Raw genomic sequence first — 13,909 nt, 5'->3', positions numbered from 1 at the left:
TTTCCCTCTTATGTATGCCCATGAGTACATGTGTTGTGCTCTAAGAGGTGATAACCATGATGACTGTTATTGTAGAAAAACAGGAGGTGTACCTTTTTCCATATGGTAGTGCTGGAAGGAGTACATTACGGTGGAGTAGCTCCTCTCAAAGCACAGCTGTGAAAGTACATATGGACTGGAGAATATTGCATTCCTCTGACCTAGATACAATGACAAAGCTTGTGCTACTTTGGCTGGGATCCTTGTTTTCCTCTAAATTAAAGTGAGTGTGGTATGTTAGAGTCGATTGTACTAACATAAAGTGTTGTTTCGAGTGTCCGCCTATGGAGAGAAAGAGCGATTTGCATGCAGATTGCTATGGGAATTCTGTTCATATATGGCATTAAAAAAGTGAGAGATCAAAGCAAGTGGCTTGGTTTGATGAAGGCAAGAGTGTGGAAGAGGAAGAGTGTGTTTGCGTGTGCTGTGGTTGGCCTGTGGAGGTTGATAGTTGTCCTTGGTGATGAGGACGATCCTGCTGGGTATTGAGCTGGGAACGAGACTGTGCACACATCTTTCATTAGTTATGTAATTCATGTGATAAAAATAATAAAAATAAAATGTTAACCTGGAGGTAAAAAAAAAAAAAAATGTTGGTCAGTGTCACTGACTGACACTGACCGCTAGATAAAACTTTACTGGTGATAATTATGGCATTAAAAATCAGGATTATAATGAGAACTTTTTTTTCCTTTCGCAGAGCATCACAACTCATTAAGGCTGCTCAATGTGAGCCAAAAAAAAAAACTTAAGGAAAAAAAACTGAGAGCAGCAAATAATGAAACTATGGTGAAAGACAAAAAATATTTTGACTCAATTTCAACTCTGAATGACAATTAACAGCTGAAGTGGTGTTTGGGACCTCTCATTCACAGTCCTCATTTTATCAGCCACATTATTAAGTTAACAACTACCTGAAGTGTATTTATGTTTTTTTTTTGTTTGTTTGTTTGTTTTTTGAGAAGGTCAGGGAGGGTGATATCCCAGCATGTTCTGGGTAGAAAGCAGAGAAATTAGTCCATTACAATATCAACACAAAGATACAAGGTATTAATTCTTGCATGACTTTGCATTGTGAGAGAATACTCTGACACGCTTTACAAGCACACAACCCTTAAATTTGCACAAGCCACTGTAATACCAATGAAAGGGTGAATTTTCAGTGTGTTCCAATACTCATACTATACTATTTAGTAAGCCAAGAAAAAAAGTCCCAATATGAAGTAAGTTAAATGCATTATTGCCGCCGGTCACATTTTGCAGTATGCAAGCTGCCATGCTTTTCTTAGAATTCTGACCCACAATCCTCTGCACAGCGGAAGATGCATCATATCGACTAAGCCTCAGACGGCTCATTGACAGTTGACCGAAGCTGCGATGACAGATGACAGCACTTTCAAGCGTACTGTGTGTCAGAATCTACAACACATGCAGTTATAGTTTCTAAGTTAAAACTATGCACACTGCAAAGTAACAACAGCGGAGCTCTCCAGGTTGACCTTCATCTCTGGCGAGCTCAGCAAATGGCGTTTTGTTGTATCTCTCAGGTAACGTTAAGTTGAAGTGTTGAGATGTGCTGCGCTTCGCATCCTTGTTCTTTTCATTTCTAATTTCACACAATGGACTGTTAACGCATATCTATACAAGAAGATTAAAGTTCAGGGGGAAACACAATAATGAAGTAGTATGTCTCAATTAAATGCATATTCTATGCCAGAGTACATACTTTGTTATGGCAGCTGCAGTACGTACCCAAAGTTAATAGAAAAAGTGTGTGATTCATAAAGCTGCAAGTATGTCTTTGTGACATTTTCTCTGCAAGCTCAACTTGGCACCATTAAGTTGATCCTCTCATCTAATTCAGAACGCTCTTACCCCTTTTTCTTTTTTCTTTCTGACTTGTCCTAACATGAGAGCATTTTGGTTATTTTCTGTACTCTAGGTTGACCAGGTTGCAAATTACTTTTTGGGACCAATTTATTGTGGAAAGAAGAAAAAAGCCTATGAGTGCAACATAATTCAGTAATATGATTAGATCTTCATTTTTGTATTGACCCCACCACCCCGCCACCCACGCCACACCCAAAAAAAAAAAAAAAGAGGAAAAAAAGAAAAACAAAATTGCATGAATGTACTTTCACCATAGTAGCAGGTGCTCCAGAACTAATGCAAGGTGCACAATGCATCTTTTCATGTCTTGAATGAAATAATAAATAGAAATGAAAAATGCCAAAGACTTTTTTTTTTTTTTTTTTTTAAATAATACAAAGATTCTCATTTTCCTCTCTCTGCTCACTTCAGGTAAGATCCAGTTAAAGGAATACTTCACAAAATGACCATTTGTAAATCAATTGCTCACCCAGTGTGACACTTAACTCATGAACTTTATTTCTTTCACATGCCTTCACAGTGAACAAAGAATACAAAAACTGACAAATTTCTTGAAGACTTGGAGTAAAAAATGGGCCACATTTAACAACAATTGTTAATGATCTGGGGGTAAAAGTGGACGCGGATCTCAAGTTTGACAGCCAAATTAAAGCTGTGGTGAAAACAAGCTTCTTCCAGTTAAGGCAGCTGGCAAAAGTAAAACCTTTTCTCCAGAGACAGCACTTTGAAACAGTAATTCATGCCGTTGTGACCACTCGGCTAGATTACTGCAATGCACTTTATATGGGGTCAGTGGGTCCTCCATCGCTTGTCTTCAACTGGTACAGAACGCAGCTGCACGTCTTTTAACTGGCACCAGAAAGTTTGAGCATATTTCACCGATTTTAGCTTCACTCCACTGGCTACCCGTCCATTTTAGAATTTATTTTAAAATTCTTTTATTTGCTTTTAAATCTCTAAATGGTCTTGTCCCAGCGTACCTTTCTGAGCTTCTGCACCCCTACACACCCAGCCGATCTCTCAAGTCAGCTGACCAGCTGCTCCTGAGGGTTCCCAAAACTAGGCTGAAGCTCAGAGGGGACCGAGCGTTTTCGGTTGCAGCTCCAAAATTGTGGAACCAACTGCCGCTGCACATTAGACAGGCCTCCTCACTGTCTAATTTTAAAACTCTTCTTAAAACGCACCTCTTTTCTTTGGCTTTTAACACCACGTAGGTTGTTGATTTTATATAGTATTTTGTCTTTTTATTATGTTTTATTGTGTTTATTTTACTGTACAGCACTTTGGAAACCTTTGTGTTTATTTAAATTGTGCTTTATAAATAAAATAGATTGGATTGGATTGGAACAGTAAATACAAACGCTCACACAACTCATGGGGTATAATCTAAGTCTCATTTATCCAGTGGTGTACTTTGCTTCCCAAACACATGCATTTTTGCTAAGCCCATACTATTTAAAACACTCCTGCATGAGTAGTCTTATGCATGGACAAGTAGCATGCCTGGCAAACATGTGCATCTGACCTCTGCTTGTGCATTCCATTGAGGAGCGCTTGCCCAGGTGTGTTACTTGTGTCAAAGGTCCAGTGTGTAGGATTTAGCGACATCTAGCGGTGAAGTTACAGATTACAACCAACTGAAACTGGACAACTACAATGACTGACACTAAAAAACATGAATGGCCTTCTCTAGAGCCAGTGTTCGGTTTGTCCGTTCTGGGCTACCGTGGAAACAACACAGCTGACTCTGCTCCGTATGTAGATGTAAACGGCTCATCTTAAGGTAAAGGAAACACAATAGATGCCCCTAAATCCCACATACTTGACCTATAAAAAGTAATTTTTCAGCAAAAAAAAAAAGAAAGATGTTTTCATATTGTTTTGCTGTTGTAAACGCAGCAGCCTTTTACACCAATTTGTCAAGAACTTTCTCCACTTTTGGATTCTTCGTTCATGGTGGAGGCATGCGAGAAAAAGATTTTCTTCACTAATACAACAGAACACAGATCGAGCAAGTGATATTCAAATCATTTTGTGGGTGAAGTATTCCTTTGAGATTGAAATAACAGTAAGTGATTATCTTCAGTGTGCTCTAAAAACAGAAACTTTCTTGCCGAGTTTCACAGTTGGATTTTCTTTAAAAGACTTGCAAAAATATCGAGTTTAAGATTGACTCCGAGTGGCACAGTGGCATTTTGGAGGAAGACAAAACCTCATGTTGTTGTGGCATCCTTGGTGTTGTTCATGATTTACTGACGCTTCAAACATCACTCCTGCTCTGACACCTCGCCTGTCACCCGCCACCGGTTTCATCCGTGTTCCCGGGTGAAATCATTATCAGTATCTCCTTCAGTTCAGGTTGATTCACGCACCTCTGCCGCACTTAATCTGTGCACAAACCGACAGCAGAACAACACAGCAGCACAGCTCTGGCACAGATGCACTTTTTGCTTTGTGGGCTTCTTGGACAGATGGGCGTTGCAATATCAGCGTGAACAAGAAAGGCATAATTTTACCCCTAAGTGTATTGTATTGGCCTACAGCAGTGACAATAGCAGGTGGCAAGTAGGATTACATAACGTGTGTGTGAGTGCGAGAGAAATGTGAAGGTTCGCTGGGAGTTAAAGCGAGGAAAAGTGTAAACCACTAATAAAATGACTTGTTTAATATGTCAGAGAGGTTGACAACATGCACTCTCTCCTCTTTTAGTTATGCATTTCTGCTGCATGCTACTCCGGGTTCCTTTCTGATGACAATACATTTTTTCTGATTGCCTTGGCAGAGTTTCCACAACAGTTTGAATGTGCGAGATTTTTAATCAAAAGAGCCAAACTGCACTGAAAAGAACTGGCAACAAAACATTTCCTCAAATATGCTGCATTTTCCTAAAAGTATGAGCAGCAGACAAAAGACACGCACTGGCAAAACCTTGTACAGTATATGATAAACACATGAGCAAGCTCACGCAGAACATTTTTGCTCTGGCAGCAACTGTAAAAAACACATTAAGAAATAAAATTAAAGTGGGTCTGGAGCTGAATTTTCTCTGCGATGGACCCTTTTATCACTATTGATTCTCACACATCATGCCTGCGTTTCACCAGCAGCCAAACGGATTAGAGTGTGCTGGGAAGATTCTTACTTTTCAGTAAGGCTCCACTGAAAAATTGCAAGGCAACTAATGCAATCATCAAACACAACACGTAAAATTTAAAAATATACCGTAAGATTATTACTGGGGATTTGGTTGTGGTTAAAGTCAGGGTTAAGCAACTATGTGTAAAAATATGCTTTTATACTGCCTGTTTAAGGCGGGAATATCGTGCTGTTACGCTGCCCCGCAGTTCTGTATCATTAGGGGGACAGAGTTGTCTTGTCTGTGAGCTGGGAACGGATGTAGTAACAGCACCGAAATCATGTCTGTAAAAATGTGTGTGACATTTTGATGATGTGTTGTGTGGATTTAAAAAGTAGTTGATAGCAGTTAGCAGCTATCTCAAAGAAGAAGTGATGCAGTAAAAAAGTTAGCTATGAAGTTTTTAGATTTCAACAAGCTCATTTTATCCTTTTCACTACTTGATTATAACGAATCAAAAAAGCCATCCTCCACAGAACATTTGTCGGTTTACTCTTTTCTCTCTGCACTCCAAAAACAACTTCAAAGAATGACATTAACCTCAAGGACAAGCCTTTTTAAAGATAATTGAAAATTTTCCATTTGTTTGTCTTAAAGGTCTAATATGTAGGATTTAATAGAATCAAGCAATGACGTTGCAAAATGTCTTCTCTGTGTGTGGGAGAACAGTGGCCGACGCCAAAACACAAAGGACCCTCTCTAAAGATCGTTTGTTCATTCTGGGCAATTGTAGAATGACATGGCAGACTCCATGGAAGAGAACCTCCTCTGTATGTAGATATAAACAGCTCATTCTGAGGTAATGGAAATATATTCTTATTCTTATAAAGTAATGAAAATAGAGCAACTAAATTCTACACACTGGACCTTTAACACCACAATACTGTAGTAGTTTCGATTGAATGCTGTTTCTCCCTTCTTAAAATAATCCAAAAACATTTAATTCAATAAACCTATTATTTGGTTTTATACATATTCGTCCTTCTAACCTTAATGTCTTAACATCTGTGGCTGTAAAACATCAAGGTTAAATGTCTGGAGTGGTGGAGAAAACCCTTCTCTTTCTAAGGTTTCAGGCACACTAAGAAATGCCACCATGAAAATCACAGGGCAATATAATTTTTATGTTACTTACATAGTTAAAAAATTGAAATATGGGGGTCGGCGCAGTATCACAAAATGAAGTTCAGACTTGTTGCATGATTATCACAGCATTTAATTCTGTAAAAGCATCAGGCGTTTTGAATTGGCATGAATAATAAATGACAACCTCCCAGGGACCCACAGATGAAGGAAAGGTTGAAACTGTGGTTCGCCTTAAAGGGTGCAACACTGTCCTTTAAAATAACTAAAGCTTCAAGAGAGAATCAGTGAAGGACCCAGGTGGAATACAATGGGCTAAATAAAAACTAAAAGATCTTGGATGGCAATGCAGCAGCAGCAGCAGCAGGTATCTCGGGACTACAGAATATAAATCCTCAGCAAACCACAGGACCCTTGAACACTACTTGTGTTCCTTCCCACTAAAACCTGTAGCTTGTACTTCTCTTTAAAAAGCCCACCAAAACCGTGCATCTAACAGTGTTATAAAAGGAAACTACACAACACATATCAGTCAGAAGGCACTGAGACCAAGCTCAACACTGCCTGCACTGAGTTCACACTGGGGCCACACAGGTGCCGGCAATTGAGCCTGATTGCCTGAGAAGAGAGGCGTCCACATGGCACCTGAGCCAGAATTTCAAAATGGGACAAAATGGATTATAATTATAAACACATTGGAGCAATGTTGGAGAGAATAGATTGCCCATTTAAACCCCCTTTCCTTTATTGCCAACAGTTTCCCCTTTCAGATGATCAGGGAGTCAGTTCTGCACCATTTCCGCAAAAGTCCATAAACTGTGAAACATAATCTGTTGTTGTGTCATAAATTTGAATTTCCTTCCAAAATATGACTTGCTTTGCCAGTGTCCTTTAAAGATTATATTTGATCTCCCAAGGAATTGTTCCATCACTTCTCAAAGGAATGAGGAAATCAAAGCTGGATTATTATTTTTGGCACAGCATGTTTCTTTAGTTTGTGATATCACTGCTCCTCCTTTATCTCTGTACTATGTGTAACAGTCATTTATGCCTCAGAAGGGTCTGACAAAGAATCTCTTCACCCAGCAGAGAAAATAATTGTTGTTTCCTGGGGTTATGTTTCCTTTTTAAATCAGTGGATTTAAAATTTACACTGATATTACTGAAGACAATTCCATTACTAAAATTACAATAAAGTTAGGAAAAGCTTTTGTTTGCTGGGTGCTGACGTTTTTTATGAACAGTAATATACTTGAGTAAATACCTGTTGAAATGAGCAACCTTAACTGGTTTGCCACACCTGATTTACTGTTTCAGAAAATCATCACACAAAGCTTGTATATTTATATGTATGTAATCTAAAAATGTCCTCATGATTAAGAGCATTCAGAACATAAACTATGCATTTTTATTTTGTCTCACATTTTGTGCATGGACATTGTTAGGGTATTGTGCTCAAGAAATTCAAGGGACCTTTAGCTTCTGAAATACTTACTGCCACTGTGCATACATATTTCATTTTTTTATGCATGGCTGTCTTGTTGCAGTCTTGTTTGTCCTCTATGGTATCAGCTGAAGGTCACCCTCAGTCTTAAATCAATAAAAGGAATACTTGACCCCGCGAATGACCACTTCTGTATCAATTATTCATCCCATGTTATGCTGAATTTATGAAGTAAATTTTGTTTTCCTCACATGCCGCCGGTGAATGAGGAATCCAAAAACGGAGAAAATTCTCGATGAACTGAAGTAAAAGGGGTCCAAGTTCAAAAATAGCAAAACTATACCAAACATATGTTTTCAAACTCTCACACACATAAACTCTCATTCTACATAGTCCACAGTCTCAAACACGTAAGAGTAGCATATCTGGGTAGGCGCATAGGTGTGAGGGGAAACTGAATATAATGTTATTGACAAAAACAGTAATTTTACGTCACTGAACACGGGAGCTGCTGTTCCACTGCTGCATCAATCAGTCAGTTAGTTTGTGTTATTGTGTGACTTCAGTGTTTAAAGGGCTAGTTTGGATTCACCAAAGCCACACGATAACTCAAACTACCATGTTGGAAAGGTCTGTCTGTTTGGGAAGTACTGAGAATATGACTGGATAAATGAGACTGAGAGTACACTGCAGGAGTTGTTTGAGAGTTTGTAAATCGATGTTATGAAATACTTTTGCTGTTGTTAAACACAGCCCGGTTTCACACTGAAGTCGTCGAAATCTGGCGCTTGGTCAGTGACTTCCGGCGTCAGACACCAACAAAAAAAGTCATCCTTTTTACTCAGGATGGATCCAACAACCACCGACTTTCAACCGGGAGGCCAGTGTGCGCTTTCTGTAAGACTGCCAAAGCCAAACCCTGTCCTTTTTTTCCAAAATCCAACCACATACTTTTGTCCCCTAAATCCAACCTTGTGAGTGTGTTTGCAAAACCTAATCATGTGTGTCCGTTGTTTAAGGAAAAAAAACATCAATTCTCAGTGTTGTCCAGACATAGTGCGGTGATTTTGAAAGAGACTATATGCAAACTGTATATTTCCTGTGAAAACATAAGTGTATTTTGAAGACAGACAATGCATGTAACAGATTAACAAGCGTCCCAGAACGTCAACAACCAACGCACCCATGGTATTTTCCACTCTGTATCTCGACATGGAAGGTCCATGACCAAACATCCATATGTGACAAGGTCAGAATGAGAATTCCCTATGACTTGAATTCATCAACAGTTTTTTCCATTTTTGGATTCAACACAACACGGGGTGAGTAATTGATATGCAAATGGTTATTTAGGGGGTGAAGTATTCATTTAACCGCCCCGCCCCCTTCCTTTTTTTGAAATAGATTTTTCAAATGTTTGTGTATTCGGGATCATTAATGGAATAGATTTGCACACAGGTGAGAAGAGTCACACTGCAGCTATTCGGCTATTTACATTTACACACTTCCCTACTTCCCCCTGTGATTTGCAAGTACTGCGTGATGTGACTGGCTAGTACTCAACACGTCAACAAAGGCAGCTGGATTATGGCACTTGAGACTGAAGTAAATTCATGAGAAAAAAAACTCACAAAAGTATGACCAGGAAGTCAGGTGATGTAGTGCAAAGGGCGACAGAGTCCATGGAGGGAATAAGACATGGTGGGTGAATAGGTCAAGCACAACACTTTCAAACAGGAGACTGGGGTTTGAGTCCCATATGGTTCAGTGTTGGGTTATTATATTTAGACTTTGTTTAAGCCCAGGACTTTACACCCCAGTGCAAAAAGCATTGCTGTCTGTACACGCCTGGGTGCTAATAGCATCTGCCTAATGGAATCAAAGAGACAGTCTTTAATGCAGCTTTATAAACAGTATCTATTGTTCTTTTAAACAGCAGCAACAGCACAATGGCAACATCACCATCATTGCTCAGGTCACCCTCAAAACTGTTGAATGAAGAATTTTCAATTTCAACCCAAGCTTCCTGTTCATTTTCTCCTTGAGTAGAGCACTAGGTCGTAATGTCCTGTGATACAGAACGAGAACATCTCCTTCCTCATGGAGAGGCCAGACAAAGAATGTTCAACCAGCAGCTACTGACGGAGACCAAAGTCTGGGTCATTTTGTATGTAACCAAAACATCCTCTATTGCAGTCAAGAGTAGCACTGCCTACGCAGCTCCCACTCAACAGCTAAAAGATATGACTCAAAATCTACTATTAAGTTGAGGCTTGACAGTAAAGGTGATCGGAGTTCACAGCCACAAAGCTGCAAAATGGATGTTAAAACGTTCTCTTATTGACCTCTGAATCCATTGTTTTGTATTAGTATTCAGGCACTACCCTCTGTTGCACTCTCGGCTTACAGTCTTTTTTGTGCATTTGTTTGTTTTGTTTCTTTTTTACACTGTTATTAAGATTCTTTTTCAAGTGCATGTAACCAGGCCTTGCCATCATAGAAACACAGGGACACAGTGTTACAGTCTTTTTTCACATTTAGTTTTCACAGTCCAGCTGTTATTCAGATAACTTAACAAACAATTGTTTCTGGTGTGTGTGTGTGTGTGTGTGTGTGTGTGTGTGAGAGAGAGAGAGAGAGAGAGAGAGAGAGAGACAGAGAGACAGAGAGACAGAGAGAGACAATAAGTGGGCATGCTAACGAGCCAATCGACCTAACTCCAACCAATTCAGCAATCCAAATAGCACCACCCATGCAGTACTACAGCAACTGAATTTCATTATATGATTTTAAATCTTGAAAATTTTGCCCCCCCCCCCACATTCAATGGCCAAAGCCAGCCAGTCAGCAGAAAACTTTGGCATTGTACATTTCTGCAAAGCATGGTTACAGTACATTTGTACAATTGATGAGCGTCACATGAGCAAAGTGACGTCAACCTGGTCTCGCTCCGAAGTCATTGAATATCGCTTAGGCAGTGTCAGACACCCATGAACAGAGCCATCCTTTCACGTTGGCATGATACATGGTTGATCATCATTATTATGTAATGGTGCCCAGTGGTGTCAGGGGGAAAAGCGCTGGAACAACAGCATAAGTTAAGAGGGCGAAACGTCCAAGTAGGGTGGGTGGAAGTGGTGGTGGTGGATGGGTCCAACAACCACCGACTCTCACCCAGGAGGCCGGTGTTCGCTTCCCATAAGAATGTAAAGTAAAACCAAACCACAGGCTTTTGTTGCCTAGACCCAACCACCTGCATGTGTTGTTGAAGGAAAAAAATGTCAACTTGTGGTGTTGTACTGATGTAGACTGTTTATTTTGAAAGAGGCTGTATGCAAACTGTATACTTCCTGTGAAAATGGAAGTGTATTTTGAAAACAGACAATTCATGTAACAGGAATAGAATAGAATAGACTTCATTGTCATTGCACAAGAGCAATGAAATTTGCTGTGCCATGCCTGAAATATAAAAAATAAACTAATAGATACACAACACATACACGTACACAATCATCCCAATTAATGCCACAAAAAGCGACCACAGACATCACTAGGTTTCCAGCTGGTATGGATAAAACTGGTAACATGTGCAAAGCAATGCCTTGCTTGATAGAAAAACTCAGAGACTGCAAGACCCATACTGAGGAAATTCAAAAAAGCAAAATTAGTTTTTGCTAGATTGATCGCCTTGCCATCTTGATCTGTGTGTTCAAGACCTTGAATAATCCTTTCCAGACACCTTAAGTATACTGGAGTGTCACAACATTTGCCTCTACAATCACATTTTATGCTGTGCTGTTTAGATACAAACAGGCATTGTTAGGGGATGAAGGTCTGTGCATGTCCTTCTGTTGTCATTGTGTCATGTTTGCTCTGAAACTCCTCAAGTTGTCAGCCGCCTGTGTTGTATCTGCACCAGTGTCTCCAAGACAACCTCCTGTGTGCTTGGCAAGTATAGTGACATCGATTCATGATGAGAGCTTGAACACCACATTCATATGTGGAATACTGATTTCTGATCATTTCCTCACCTGAGACTGAGGGCAGTGTCTGTAGATTACATTTTAATTGATGACCAGAAGCTACAAAACTGCTAAAGCTTCATATTATTGCCGTGGGTGTTAAAATCAGCAGCAGCTACAGAAACTGTTTCTTCTTTTTCCAGCTCGCTCCATTGTGCTACTGACTTTTTGACATAGCAAATCTGGCCCCTTGCCAGCAGTATCTTCATGCTCCTAGAGCACATTTAATACTGCCATCTCTTTCAGACTGTTACTTGACAGCCATGGCTCAGTGAGACCCTTGAGTCTGCATGAGTTTAAATGAATGGTTGTCAGCACAAGTGTGACATCCTCTGGAGCTATAAATGCTGCTTGTGGGATCTCATCTCAACCCATGTTAAGATAAGATTACTAGACCCTTGCGCATTTGCATCCTTTCTGTCTCTATGTTACCTGCACCCCAAGTTATGATTGGTGGCCATGCCAGGCAGGCTTGTGGCATTTATTTGCTTGCGTGGTAAGCCGAGAGGAAGTTCAATCACCGTCTCCGTGTGTGGGCTTACCTTGTGGCCTTTGCAGCGCTGCTTTGTATGAGCAGAAAACAAGATGAAGCTTCACATTAGCAGCGCAGTGAATCCTGGGGCTCTAAATCTGTCAGAGCTGCATCAGAGCATCCTGGTGTAGCCAGCGGCATGTAGACAGGCAGGATTTATAACTTACTATTTAAATGTATGCATCTCTTCCTAAGTGCTTTTTCAGTGGGTTATGATGAGTGCATGCCATCTCCGATCATGGATATAAAACCAAAAATGACAGCTGTAGGCTTTATTCAAAGTAATTTGCCCCGTCAACTGTAATACCACTTGTAAAAAAAAATGACACTAACTTGAATGATTGCACAAAAAAGTGATGCTTTAAGATTTTGATTTCAGTGTGAATACCAACCTGGTCTCACTCCCAACTCGTCAAATGCCAGCGCTTGGTGAGTAGCCCGTCAGTATTAGACACCGTGAGCAAGAAAGTTCACATAGAGTGAGTGGGTCAAACAGACTCCAGACTTTCACCTGGGAGCCCGCTGTTTGTGTCCCATGTGAAACCAAAAGTCAGTCGAGTTATTTTATATGTATACTATGCTAGTGACATATGTTGCTTGATGTCATATTACATTAGTAATAAACACAACATTTTCTTCTATTACATGCTTTTGTTGCCTAAACCTATGGAAGTAAACCTAAGTACAAAGTTTTTTTTTACCTACATTCTAAGTTTATTTTGAAAAAGACTATGCATTTATCGAGCATTAGTTTATTCTGAAAGGAGATGGTGCATGCAACAAGCATAAATTGACACGCCTCATCACATACTGACGTTTTGGTCATGGACTTTCCACGTCCACATATGAAGTGCAAGGTACCCTGGGTGCATTGGTTGTTGACCTTCTGGGACACTGTGTCAAGTTCTCTTCTTTCAAAATACACTTCCATTTTCACAGGATATTTACCATTTGCATACAGTCTCTTTCAAAATAAATGCACTACGTTGGTACAACACTGCAAACTGGCGTTATTTTCCTTCAACAACACACACATATGGTTGGGTTAAGGAAAAAAGAACAGGGTTTGGCTTAAGAATCTTATGGGATGCGAACACCGGTCTCTCGAGTGGAAGTCAGTGTTTGTTGGACCCATCCACCACTACTCCTGCCCGCCCCACTCAGACTTTAGTCACCTTAACTTTCATCCTTGTCCTGTCACGTTTCCCACTGACGCTGACAGGCACCATTAAACTATAATGGACACCTTTTTTCGTTGGTTTCTGACGCCGCAAGTCACTGCCCACGTGCCGGATTTCAGCGTCTTCGGAGTGAGACTGGGCTCAACACGCCAGCCCTGAAAGTCCAAAACTGACACAGGGGTACCTAGTGACGGGCCACTGACCAAGCGACGGTATTTGACGAGTTAGGAGTGAGCATGTGTTGTGAATACAGCAGCAAGTAATATAACAGTGATACTTAACTTATGGCCTATGGGCCAGATTTTGCCTGCGATAGGGTGCTAAATGGTCAACTGACCATTTTCTTATTCACAATCAAAATTAAATTGATAAACAATGGGATTTTTTTTTTGTCTTCTGAGTGTAAATATGTTAAATAGCATTAAAATAATCGACCCCCCAAAGAGGTCCAGGCCGAGCCCTGAATGTTCTTAATCCTCAACACGCCCCTGTGTACACGTGACCTGCTTCAATATGATTTGCCAGTTAGAAAAGATGAGTGAGTGCCTGTTCTCAACCCAATATTTACTGTCAGGTTTGGGA

This window comes from Epinephelus fuscoguttatus, linkage group LG18 (genome assembly GCF_011397635.1).
Source record: "Epinephelus fuscoguttatus linkage group LG18, E.fuscoguttatus.final_Chr_v1".
NCBI lineage: Eukaryota > Metazoa > Chordata > Actinopteri > Perciformes > Serranidae > Epinephelus > Epinephelus fuscoguttatus.
The sequence above is the reverse complement of the archived record's forward strand: the minus strand, read 5'-3'. Positions refer to the sequence as shown.